Genomic DNA, 13,719 nt, shown 5'->3' with positions numbered 1-13,719 from the left:
AAAAAACTTGAAGCTGATTGGTGATCTGCACCATATTTTGCAATCTCCAGTTTTAGTAGATCAACACCATTGAATATGTCTATGTGTGTTAAGCCTGGTACACACTACAGTTGGGTTGCATGAAAAAAACCTTCAAGCTCCAGTTGGAGACACTGTATTAACCATTCGAGGTTAGTCCAGCGATCTCCCCCCATTGAGCTGTTGTGTTCTGACAGGAGGACGCCCCCGCACGCCCCCCGCCAGAACACTCCGATCAGTGCTCTCTGCCATTGTCATTGATCGGGAGCCTGTTGGCTGCTGGTTTTCCAGCATGCTCATCCGACAGAAGCCTGCCAAAGGGCTGGCTTCTTTCGGACAGACCGATATACACACGGGCAGAATGTCGGCCGTTTTCTTTTGAACCAGCAAATGTCTCCCGACATTCTACCTGTGTGTACGGGGCTTTAGTCTGCTCCAACTTTAGACAATTACACTGAATCATAAATGTCAGTCATTTAAAGTGAGTATCCTTTGCTTAAATAGTTATTATTGTACATGATTGCTTATTTTATTTTAAGGCATTCTGTGAGTTAATGGAAAGACCATAGTTCTCACATATTTACAAAAATGTGAGGGGTGTACTCACTTTTGTGAGATTTTATTTATATATATATATATATATATATATATATATATATATATATATATATATATATATAACATAAATATATAAATAACATCTCACAAAAGTGAGTACACCCCTCACATTTTTGTAAATATTTTATTATATCTTTTCATGTGACAACACTGAAGAAATGACACTTTGCTACAATGTAAAGTAGTGAGTGTACAGCTTGTATAACACTGTAAATTTGTTGTCCCCTCAAAATAACTCAACACACAGCCATTAATGTGTAAACAACTGGAAAATGTCCAAATGTGGCCCAAAGTGTGAATATTTTGTGTGGCCATCATTATTTTTCAGCACTGCCTTAACCATCTTAGGCATGGAGTTCACCAGAGCTTCACAGGTTGCCACTTGAGTCCTCTTCCACTCCTCCATGATGACATCACGGAGCTGGTGGATGTTAGAGACCTTGTGCTCCTAAAACTTTGAGGATGCCCCACAGATTCTCAATAGGGTTTAGGTCTAGAGACATGCTTGGCCAGTTGATCACCTTTAACCTCAGCTTCTTTAGCAAGGCAGTGGTCATCTTGGAGGTGTGTTTGGGGTTGTTATCAAGTTGGAATACTGCCCTGCGGCCCAGTCACTGAATGGAGGAAATCCTGTTCTGCATCAGAATGTCACAGTACATATTGGCATTCATAGTTCCCTCAATGAACTGTAGCTTCCCGGTGCTGGCAGCACTCATGTAGCTCCAGACCATGACATTCCCACCACCATGCTTGACTGTAGGCAAGACACACTTCTCTTTGTACTCCTCACCTGGTTGCCACCACACATGCTTGACACCATCTGAACCAAATTAGTTTATCTTGGTCTCATCAGACTACAGGACATGGTTCCTGTAATCCATGTCCTTAGTCTGCTTATCTTTAGCAAACTGTTTGCAGGCTTTCTTGTACATCATCTTTAGAAGAGGCTTCCTTTTGGGACGACAGCCATTAAGACCAATTCAATGCAGTGTGCGGCGTATGTTCTGAGCACTGACAGTTTGACCCCCCACCCCTTCAACCTCTTCAGCAATGCTGGCAGCACTCATACATCTATTTCCCAAAGACAACCTCTGGATATGAAGCTGAGCATGTGCACTCAACTTCTTTGGTCGACCATGGCGAGGCCTGTTCTGAGTGGAACCTGTCCTGTTAAACTGCTGTATGGTCTTGGCCACTGTGCTGCAGCTCAGTTTCAGGGTCTTGGCAATCTTCTTATAGCCTAGGCCATCTTTATGTAGAGCAACAATTATTTTTTTCAGATCCTCAGAGAGTTCTTAGCCATGAGGTGCCATGTTGAACTTCCAGTGACCAGTATGAGCGAGTGAAAGCGATAACACCAAATTTAACACACCTGCTCCCCATTCACACCTGAGACCTTGTAACACTAATGAGTCACATGACACTGGGGAGAGAAAATGGCTAATTGGGCCCAATTGGGGTGTACTCACTTTTGCTGCCAGCGGTTTTGCCCTTAATGGCTGTGTGTTGAGTTATTTTGAGGGGACAGAAAATTTATACTGTTATACAACCTGTACACTCACTACTTTACATTGTAGAAAAGTATAATTTCTTCACTGTTGTCACATGAAAAGATATATTTACAAAAATTTAAAGGGTGTACTCATTTCTGTGAGATAATATATATATATATATATCTCCTTTAAGTTGAAGCAGTGACACACTATATTGCTTATACTAGCGCAAGTATAGGGCAAAATAGGCTTAATGATGCATATAGCAGTCCTCACTCCTTATCTGTCTGACTACCAACAATATATGCACAATTACGTGGGCTGTACTAAAAGTAATGCAAAAGTGGGCTTAGACAGTTTTATGAACTTACATAGGCTGTTCAAATTTCACATATCCGTAGAGTCACCCTTCCTCTATGGTAACTCTTTTTCATTGAGGTAAATATTGGATTCCAAGCAGAAGCAGAAGTCCTGCTCTTCTTGACAAAGGACGTCAGTTCTTCTTGACAAAGGACGTCCAACATCCACAGAAGGCTACAGAATGTTTACAGAGATGACACCATTGACAGGAGCCACCAATGACAAGACATTGCCCTTGTCAATGGTGTCATCTCCTAAACATTTTGTAGCTTTCTGTGGATGGTGAACATCCACCCCTCCCTTCGTGAAGAACTCTATTATGACCCATTGCTTCTACTTGTAATCCATTATTTACCTGCAATGAAAAGGAAAAAGAAGAGTTACTATAGAGGAAGGTTATACCAACTTTTGCATTACCTTTGGTACAGCCCTTGTATACATTTTCTATTTGTATCTTGTTCGCTGTTAAGAGCCTTTTCAGACTTCTGGAATGATTTCTCATGGGGTCTAAAGTTGACATAAGTTAGGTGAACTTGAATTCACATCATATAACCAAGTGACTTATAACTTTTATAATCCTGTCTTGGGGAACATCTGTTAGGTTGAACATTTTTAGCTGGTAGACCATTTCTGTGTGTCAACCTACAGGTAGGTAAAGTAGTGCAGTTTGTAAATTCATAGGGCGCCATGACAGAATAAAGGAGGCCATCATATTACTTCTTTATATCTGACCTTAAGAACTGTTTGAGTAAAGCTTAGATGTATTTTATATATATATATATATATATATATATATATATATATATAAAAAATTGTAGCACAATGTGCATACAATTGAATTGGTATACATATAATTTAGTTTAAAAAATTACATCTATCACATCCTGAACACAGTTATACTGAAATGTATTGTTAAATTCTATTTCCTAATGCTAATTTATGAAACAGTGACCTGAAACAACTAAACTTCTTCTCTCAGGTTAGAGCAGACATTGCTATTGAACTTTGCACATTGTTCATGTGCCTGTGACTTAATAGTATGTGTGTTGCTCTGTGGTATCTGGTATATGTCAACTCTTAGTGATCTCCCCTTGTCCAGGATATGTGCATGACTATATTATGGGAAACACAAAGAGGTGATTAAGGGAAGGATAGAAAACTCTAATTCCCGAGGGTGGGAAGTCTGTAAAAAATAAAATACAAGGACAAGACTCCAGTGGCATCTGGTCAATATTGGCTGTAGGGGGTCCAGTGTTGATGTTTAAATCCAGCCAAAGTTAACTCGAAGATTAAAACATCACAAAGTGGTTTGTATAGGCAGTTTGACATGCAGGGTAATCCTGGTGTCCCAGGGCCTTCACATCCTAAAGACACACTCTCTGTCCAAAAGACAATCTCAGACTTTGGAGATGATGATAAAATTCTCAGAGGGGAGAGGATTTATCCAGGGATAATACTTATCCATGGTGAGGAAGTGATATCCATGAAATCTCCACCAGATAATACTAGTCCAGAGGCACCTTCCCTGTCCTGTTCTTTTAATCGATCTCAGTAGTGGACTGTATAGCAAGACTGAAGCTGTTCTCTTCCCAGGCTCTATTTACAAAGGGTGAGCTTACACTGGCAGGAGCAGTGAGCAGTGAACGGTGATGAGTCAAAGGCTTCATATAATAGGTAGAAAGAAATTCTTCTTTTACACAATATTCTGCCCACATATTATTGGACGTGAATAAACTTTAATATACTGGTTACCCATTCCATTGATCTTGGTAGATTAAGAACAGTGCATGCATGTACACACCCATTACACACCCATTAATGCCTATTTGACATCTTTTAAAAATCACAAAATCACAAAATCCCACTTTATCAGGGATTAGGGATATTATGGCATCTATATTGTTTTAAAGGGATATCTACGACTGACAGCCATCAAATATGTATGCATATCATATTGGAGTCATCATATCATTTATATGGTTAAATGTTATACAAGAAGAATGTTAATACAGCTTGTTTCTAAAATATGATATGAAAATATTAATTTACTTTCAACTAATTGCAATAAAATTTTTAAGCTTTCAAATCTACAATAGATAAAATCAAAAGATCAACTTTTATTTAAAGCATTCAAAAATGTAGTTTGTTCACAATTAAATAACTCTTGCTTGCCTGATTTTGTGTGTTATAAGAGCTATGCCTAGAACGTGGTTACAATCATCATTCATAAGTGATTGAATTTAGTCAACGTGTAAATCCATAGTCCATCACTTGAATAAGGGGATTGTATTCATATTAGTGAACTTGCAGTTAAGTATTGTCTGTGAAACTTTTTAAATTTTACTAATAATCACAATTTCAGGACAAATTTTGGAGTGTCTGTCCCTTTCTTCTAAGCCCTTGTACACACGGTCGGATATTCCGACAACAAAATCTGTCGTATTTTGTCCGACGGATTTTGTCCGAAACTGGTGTTGCATACACACGGTCAGACAAAGTTGTCAGAAAATCCGATCGTTCGTAATGTGATGATGTTATTTCTACAACGGCATTACATTCAGGCTAGTAGCCAATAGCTTTGGTCTAGGAATTTGATCTGAGCATGCGTGGCACTTTGTCCAATCAGAATTCTCTACAAACGATCGGACAAAGTCCGATCGGATCATGCTGTCGGAATGTTTTATAGCCCAGCTCTAAAACTTTGTTGGTCGGATATTCCGACGGAAACAGTCCGATGTAGCCCACACACAGTCGGATTATCCGACAACACGGTCCAATCGGACATTTTCCATTGGAATGTCCGACTGTGTGTACAAGGGCTAAGATGTAAGCAGTACTCAGTACTTCAGTACAGCCTGGACTTTATAAGAAGGGGGTAGACACCCTGAAAGTGTACCCTAAAAATTAAACCATTAGAGTACATTTACACTCTGTAGGGCTGATTTATTAAAACTGGAGAGTGCAAAATCTGGTGCACCTCTGCATAGATACCAATCAGCTTCTAACAGCTTATTCAATTAAGCTTTGACGAAAAAAAAACCTTGGAAGCTGATTGGTTTCTATGCAGAGCTGCACCAGATTTTGAACTCTTCAGTTTTAGTAAACCAACCCTGTGTGTGTCAGCAAAGCATGCAAAATTAAGTGCTGTCGTAAATGCACACCATGCAACTGCTAATGCATGCATTTGGTGTGGTGCCATTTTGCAAAAGAGTCAAGGACTTCTGTTGCACATTTCTTGTGTTAAGAGCAGCCCATTAAAATTAATTTGCTGGCCCATAAGCAATGCATGGGAACATATAAATAATGTGCAATGACACGCATGTCAGAGTCTTACATCAAATAAAAAAGTGCGTCAGAGTCTTACTTCAAATAACAAAGTATCATGCACCATACTCAACTGTGTGGTCCCGTGCTTGGAATAGCCACATACTGCTAGTTTGTCTTTAAGAACAAACAGCTGTATTCAATATGGCAATCACAATTTAATTACAGCAGCCAATTATAATTTACTCTTTAAAAGTCAGTCCAGTATGAAAGCATTACGTGGATTTTAATTGGTTGCTATGGGTTTTTGCATTTAATAATTAGAGCTGCATCTTTACCAAGCAAGGCCATTAGAGCAGGTTACCTTTTAGCATCGCCCAAGACTGACGGCCTTGCAAGCAATCTTACTCTTTCCCCTAGATCAGGACCTCTGCGCTTTCTGACAATTAAGTAACTGAGTGTTTGTTCTGTCTTTCAGGTCACCAAGATGAGCCACTGAATGTCCTCAAACAACATGACTCAGCTAATGTGCTCTGTAAATAAACTGGACGCATAATGGACTGTAGGTGGAAGGAAAACATCATTATTATTCAAGTTTAAAGTAGAAATTCAAGTGGAACAAATACACAAGATTTCACCTCTGTAATGATAATACAAAATTCCATATGTATTTCAGAAAATAGTATAGTTTCTATACTTTATCAAACATGAGATATATTTTAATGTGGCTTCAGATTTGTACAACAGTTAAAGTGATTCATGAATGTAATGAAATGCATAAAAATAGATGAACAAAATATGTATTTTTTTATTATGACTATTATTATTGCCTTTAGAGTGTTATTATTACATTTAATAAACTACTGCTATAGTATGCAACATGTTTTCTATAGGAGGTATAGGCTTACACTGCAACTATATGGGAATGAGAAATAAATATATTGTTTGTACTTTGCAATTGACAATAATCTGTTTGCTAATGTATTAAATTAATACATCATTATTATTTTGAATGAAAAGGTGAACTAAAAAGATTGATGGATAAACCTACTGCTTTGGTGCTGTGTAATTGAATTTTTAATGTAATACATGAAAACTTATATTGCAATGTACGGTATATGTTAATTTGAAACAATTGCACTTTACAAATAAACTTTAACCTCCTTATGATGTAATGATTTGTGTTGTACTTGAGGTGGTTATTTTTTTTTTATATTGAATATACTGTATTTCACTCTAACCCAGTGAATCTGTATGTGATGTGAATACTCATAGTTTACTAATGTAAGTTTTATGTCAGGCTTGAAATGTTCACGCAGCTGAATAGAACATTTCTGTTGTAAAATATATTCGAACGAGTCTTCCAAACAACAGATTTACTAGCTTATTGTGAAGAACCCACTAACCTTATTTTGGCATTAAGTACAATTGTAAGGGGAGAACATATACAAAAAGATTATCTGTCTACAAAGGTAATTTCATATTTTTCCTTTAATCTGGCTATGTATGGCCTGCTACAATTTTCAAGGTTGAGAAGTTGGAGAGGTGGAAAATGCTATTGGTTGATGGCAGTATTGGCTCCCAAGAGTTGCTGTTCCTCAAACAAAATGAATGATTGTTATCTACATGGACAGCCCATATATGTCAGATTACGCTTTCATTGTGGACTCCCCAAATCTTTCCAATTAGACTACATGTCGTAAAAAGTTGATATCTTTTAGCACAATATGCCATATGCACGTCTCTAGTCAATTATAGAAATAAGACAATCATGGCTCTGTTCAGCCAATTGTTAAAGCTGTGTTAACCAGTCTATGCTGCTGGGAAGACTAATTGATTATTCAGGGTTGGAATGGTTTGGCCAATTGTAAATCCTGAGATAAGGCCAGCATGGGGGACCTTTACAAATTCTTCTTTATTAATTGAATTTGGTTGCTCAGGTGCTATATGCATGTAGGTGCACATGTACTTGGGGTGATTTCTAAACTGCTGTCAAATGTCAATGGCTGCCCTTAAATTAAAGATAATATGATAGACGAGGGGTCTTTAAAACGTCTCTGGACTTTTATATTTTTGCTGGAGATGGTGAGGGGAGAAGTAGTAATTAGTTGTGTATGAGAGTGTCATGTGATTAAGAAAAATGCATCGCAAAGGAAGGTCACTATGTAGAAAAGTGATGTAATTTGTGAAATAATAATAAAATAAAATAATAAAAAGACAGTTAAAAATAAAAGGAGTTTAAAAAAGTGCAGAAACTTTTTGAAGAACCCATAAATATAAGACTTCTGGGTTCCATTAGCAGAATACAAGTAATGAAACACGTACCGGCAGGGCTGGACTGGGACAAAAATTTGGTCCTGGACTTCATCCAGACCAGCCCACTTTAATTTTGCAAACACACAAAAAACAGTACATAAACTGTACGCAATTGCGCAAAAAAGCCCCTAGAGAGCCCCCTTTACATCAGGGTCCCCAGAGAGCCCCTCCTTACATCTGGGTCCACAGAAAGAGGGCAGGTAGTGGGCCGGGACCCTGTGGTTGGGGACTCCTGGACTGACTCGGGGGGCTATGGGCCCCAGATTCGGGGCTATAGCCCCAAAAGTCCCCCCCAGCGATGCCACTGGCTGTCACGGAAACTGGCCCACTGAGCCATCGGCCCACCGGGAAACTCCCTGTAGTCCCTATGGCCAGTACATGCCTGCGTACCGGTAATAGAAAAAATGGACACCGGGGCTGCTGAGAAAAGCATTTCTTTTAACTAGCCACCTCCCCTCCCATGATTATTATTATTATTGTGTACATAATCAGGGTATACATTTTAGGAATTATCTTAATTATCTCCTAATGGAATACTATCACATAAAAAGATATACTGAATGTTAAGTGGGTCAATTTAAGAAAATGTCCTCTATCAGCTTTGCTCATCACAGCACCTAAAATTTAGCCTTTATCAAACATGTTTGGCCTTTTACTATGGCTGCGGGAAACATGTACTGTTTTGTAAGACAAGTTAAATATATGTATCCTCTACTGGAATTACATCTATAGGGTATCATAAATAATTGTTTTTTTTCATCATTTGGAAACAATTGTTTTCACCTTTTATACAAAAGCCGTCAGCTGTTGGGTGCTTGAACATGAACACATGACTTGGCCATCTTTTTTTTTTTTTTCCTTTAAGAGGAGCAGAGAAAAGGTGTATGTAGGCATCTCCAGTATTTGCTTTCTTTCGGTGGAAACAATAGTGATTGGACGAGGCTCTCTAACCTCTTCAACTCAGTAAGACTGACCAACAGTGTCTGAAGGAATCCATAGCCTGAGATCAACTCACCATTTAGCCATCTACTCCTGGCTTAGGTGACTGTCATGTCTTGTTTATGGGTGCCTTAAATTTATGGGAGCAGCGTTTACTCAATAAGGCTTATTTTAAAAATAGTAACATTCACGCAGTTTATACTATTCATACTGGTCCCTTTACTGGCTTCCAATTGCCCAATGAGTAAAATGAAAAGAAACCAACAACAACATAGAAAGCCTTTTATAACAATATAATTATCAGCCTTGTCTCAATATATCACCCAAACTTTTTTCTCTGCTCGCCCCCAGGACCTCCTGCTCTCTAGCTCCCTTGTCACGTCATCCTATACCCACCCCCATGTCTTCTCCAGAGTCTCTCTCATCCTTTAGAACTCCCTACCCCAATCTGTCCAGCTATCTCTGTCCATGTGTAGGTGATCCCTGAAAACTCATCTCTTCAGGGAAGCCTAACCCACCTCTGCCTATCAACTGAACTTTTAATTCTTCCACCATCTCGTCCTTCACAGTTATTTCCTTTTGTACCACCACCCTCACTATTAGATTGTAAGCCATTATAAGCAGAAGCCTTGTATTGTACAGGCATACTTTTAAGTATCCAATGGGGTTTATTTACTAAAGCTGGAAAGTGCAAAATCAGGCTCACTTCTGCATGGAAACCAATGAGCTTCTAACCTCGGATTGTTCAATTAAGCTTTGGTAATAAAACCTGGAAGCTCATTGATTTCTATGCAGAAGTGAGCCTGATTTCGCACTTTCCAGCTTTAGTAAATAAACCCCATTGTGTACTTAAAAGTGGGGATATGCCTGTATTGTAACTGCACTGTCTCCCTTTATATTGTAAAGCGCTGCACAAACTGTTGGTGCTCATTAAATCTGGTAGAATAATAATAATACCTCATCTGTATTCATCCTTTAATACTGAGCTGAAACAGTAGGTTATTATTTCAGTGGTATCCATACTTAATTTTGGCCAGGGCTTCTTTTCTCAGAGAATAGGTGCAGGTACTCCCCTCTTCCAAGTCACTACTTGTCTCGGGCCCTACCCACCTCCGAGCACTGTCCCTAGATTCCACCCCCTACCCACCTCCCAGTACCACTCCTTTTAGAGAAAACAACCACGTATAATTTTTTGGTGCTAGGTAAATTGTATGAAATAATATAAAAAGCAGTAAAATAGATCCCCTGCAGCCAGCAGCAATAGCCCCCCAAGCAACAATAGATCCCATTAGCCACAATAGACCCCCCCCCAGCAACACCAGATCCCCCCAGAAACCATAGACTCCCTGAAAAAAATACCCCCTAACAACAACAGTTCTACCGCAGGAACAATAGATCTTCCAACATCCAGAATTAATAGACTCTCCAGCAGCCAACAACAATAGACCCCTCCCTCAACAGTAGACCCCGCCCAGGAACAATTGACCACCCCAGCAACAAAAGCTCCCCCCCCCCAGCAAAAATAGACCCCTCCATCAACAACTGATGACTGATGACAACTGATCCTTCAAGCACCAATTGATCCTCCAACAGCCAGCATTCAATGGAACCTGCAGCACACCCCAGCACCCATTGCCATTAGATCCATTCAGTTCTGGTGGTTCCGGAACTGTGTTCCAACTGAAAAAAAAAACCCTGATTTTGGTGCCTCAAAAGTTTACTCATGTGCACAAATGTGGTCTAGTGTGCAGAAAAAGTCTATCAGCCCAAGCTGGATAACAAAAGATATAAAGCTATAGTTAATATTATGTCAGTACAAATATGCAAGTTTACCAAGATGTCAGTATAAAACTCTGCTATGGGGAAAATTTTAACAAAGTTCCATATCGAATAAACCCCAATGTATTCTACAGTCACTCATACAAAAAAAAACAGAGTACAAAATTATGCAAAAATAATCTGTATGAAACACGTAGGAGTTGCCATATGGTCTATGTAACTTGACACAGAACCATCTTTAATACAAATACTTCCCAGAGCAGACCTTGTGGCTGCAGACATTACACACTTTTGTGTGTTGTGATGGAAATGGCTAGACACCATGGAAAGGCTGTATACAGGCTGTTATGCAAATGAGCAGAGAGGCTGAAAGGGCTGTATATTGGATGCGTAGAAATGGCTAGCCTGGACTTGAAGGCTGTACACTGACTGTGATAAATGACTAGAGTACATGGAAGGGCTGTATACTAGCTATTGTAATGTACAAATAACACTGACAATCTTGATCACACAGGGTCGAAATAGTTCAACAACCTACCTTTCAGTCCAACAGAGGCTCAATGGAATCATGTTCGGTTCACAATACATGGTATTATAATGAATGCAAAGGTTTGCTCAAAAAGTCAAGCAACAATGTATTTTTGGTCAAAGCCTATTGAAAACATCAGCAGTGAGCTTTCCTTTTTTATATCCCTTTCTTTCATCCTTAAGGAAAATCACAGGGTATAAACATGTCAATCCACAAGCAATGGCTTTTTGTTGGAAGCAAAGTTTAAGTGCAAATGAAATTGTATGCTTGTTTGGCAAACTTCATTTCAATCTCCAGCTATGGGACCAATGTTTCTCTCCTCCTTTTACAGTCCATAAACTGACAATAGGAAAGAAAATAAGGTTTTCTTGGCACCTGCCCAATAAACGGGTTTCTTGTCGGGGGGTATGAAAGAAAAGCATTACTGTGTACAGATTTCTTCAGTAAATGAAATGCTGTACTTATATTAGACGGTTCCTCTGTTGTGGTATGAATAATCCGTTAGAATAATGCAATCCATGTTCCAACTACCCTTCAGACCTTTTTTTGGGGGGGGAAAACAAAGCGCAAGGCTGATGTACAAAATTTAGCTCATTAGCCAATTTATTTTTCATCTTTAACCAGTTTTTGAGCAGTCCAAACAACGGGTGTATATTGTGGGCTACTGTGCACAGTGCGTGTGTATAGTAAACCTTTTACATTAAAAAACCTCAAATTTTATATTTTCTCTACAGAAATGGTAACTTTTGCATACATATATTTGGGCATGGTATTAGAACCTGTTTAACATAAATAACTATTTTTGTTTGCAGGCATAATGCTGCTTGAAACAAGCCCTTATTCGTACATCTTTCCTCTTACTTACAGGCTACTACTCTGATCTCCGGCTCCTTTTGCTAAAACCTTTAGGATAGTTCTCAGTTTTATCACGACAAAGATCACAAGGCAATACATTAACACACTCTTTGCTATATTTTACAGCCGGCATTGCTCTCTTCAGAAGCGTTATCTGCTGTTTGTTTCACCTTGCAAAATAAGATAAGCCTTGGATTTTTTCATTATCATAAGATCTGTGGAAAATATGAAAAAAATATCATTCTTTCTGCTGTTCCCCACTATCTTGCTGATGGTAGAAGCACGTACACTTCTCTGTAGCTTCCAAATAAAGGAGTTTATCGTTGTCATTGGGGATGTTTTATCAGAAGACTGATCACTGGCAACTCAAAAATAAAAGAGCGTTTGATCTGAAAAATAAAAATTAGGCAAGGACAAGTGCGCATTGGGGTACATTTATCAAAGTCAAAAAATACTCTTCTATTAATTTTGATCCACTCTACAGTACAATTTCCTTATTAATCAAAAACGTGTCCGTAGTAAGCAGTAGTGATGAATAGTGTATAATAACATTATTATTAATAATAATAATAATAATAATAATAATAATAAAAATTTCAGCACATAACAAGATTAAAACTAACAAGATTTTGCTAAAAGAACAAAAAATTACTAGCTACTTGCTCAGATGTCATCATCATGAGTGTAGCATTGACATCACTTATCTTACTACACCCATGACATCATGGACACTAAGGTCGGCCATTCATGGTGCAAATTCATTTTCTGCAACCACAGGTTGCAGGAAAGAAATGGCACAATTCCCCCATCAACACAGACAGTGTTGACAGGGAAATCCCTCCTGCCGAGCCATTGTCTGCTCCTGGTGGGTGGGCCGAGGAAGCCATCCCCAACGGGAGAAGACAGTGAATATCGCTAGCGGCTATAGCGATAATTGCAAGAGAATCTGGCAGGCTGGTAGTATCCTAAGCTGATCAATTGGTTAACATGGTATATTTAGCCTCCTTTTGGCTAAGATCAAGTGTAGTATCTGTTCTTATCAGTTACCAGAAGGTGGCGCTTGCTTCCGTCCCTGTTCTACGGCGAGGTGGAGCAGGGGTGGTGGTTGCTATACATAACCTGCTGGTGTAAAGGTGACCCGGAGCGGTTCGTAGTCGAAAGGGAAGCCTTCTTATGGGGATGGAGAACCACTGGTTGGCGCCAGGGGAGGGGACCCTGGCCTTCTGGCTTGGATTGTGGCTGCTTTAGCTCCGGTCAGTTTTCGGGAGGGAACATTTGTTCCCCTGTTTCCAACAGGGGGGCGGCCTGTACTTCCCGAATGTAATTAGGTAGGAGTGATGGGAGCGAGGGTGAGCCCTGATGGCAAAGGGTCTCACTAAGCTCCTGGATCTCCATGCCTTTCTGGCTGGGGTGGGGACTGTCGTGGTCTGGGTTGGGGGGTCGGGGATGCTTCTTTGGAAAAGCCTATGGTGATGTGCCCCTGAAGTGGCAGTTCAGGGGTGCCTTACATTCACTGTGATTTATCACTTTGAAGTTTGGCACCACGGA

The 13,719-nt window shown here is 39.4% G+C and overlaps 1 long non-coding RNA gene across 5 annotated transcripts in view; it reads left to right on the top strand.

Annotated features, from left to right (window-relative positions):
• The window catches only part of LOC143963318 (uncharacterized), a 159,163-nt gene extending 152,232 nt beyond the window's left edge, over nt 1-6,931 (top strand). For all 5 annotated transcript variants that reach the window (XR_013270940.1, XR_013270939.1, XR_013270938.1 and 2 more), the window contains one exon: nt 6,232-6,931. This is a non-coding gene — a long non-coding RNA (uncharacterized LOC143963318). The remainder of the gene's footprint in view (nt 1-6,231) is intronic.
• Nucleotides 6,932-13,719: the final 6,788 nt, after the last annotated feature.

Source organism: Lithobates pipiens, unplaced genomic scaffold (assembly GCF_037356315.1).
Source record: "Lithobates pipiens isolate NorthernLeopardFrog02 unplaced genomic scaffold, aLitPip1_a1.2 Scaffold_8, whole genome shotgun sequence".
Classification (NCBI taxonomy): Eukaryota; Metazoa; Chordata; class Amphibia; order Anura; family Ranidae; genus Lithobates; species Lithobates pipiens.
The sequence above is the reverse complement of the archived record's forward strand: the minus strand, read 5'-3'. Positions and strand labels throughout refer to the sequence as shown.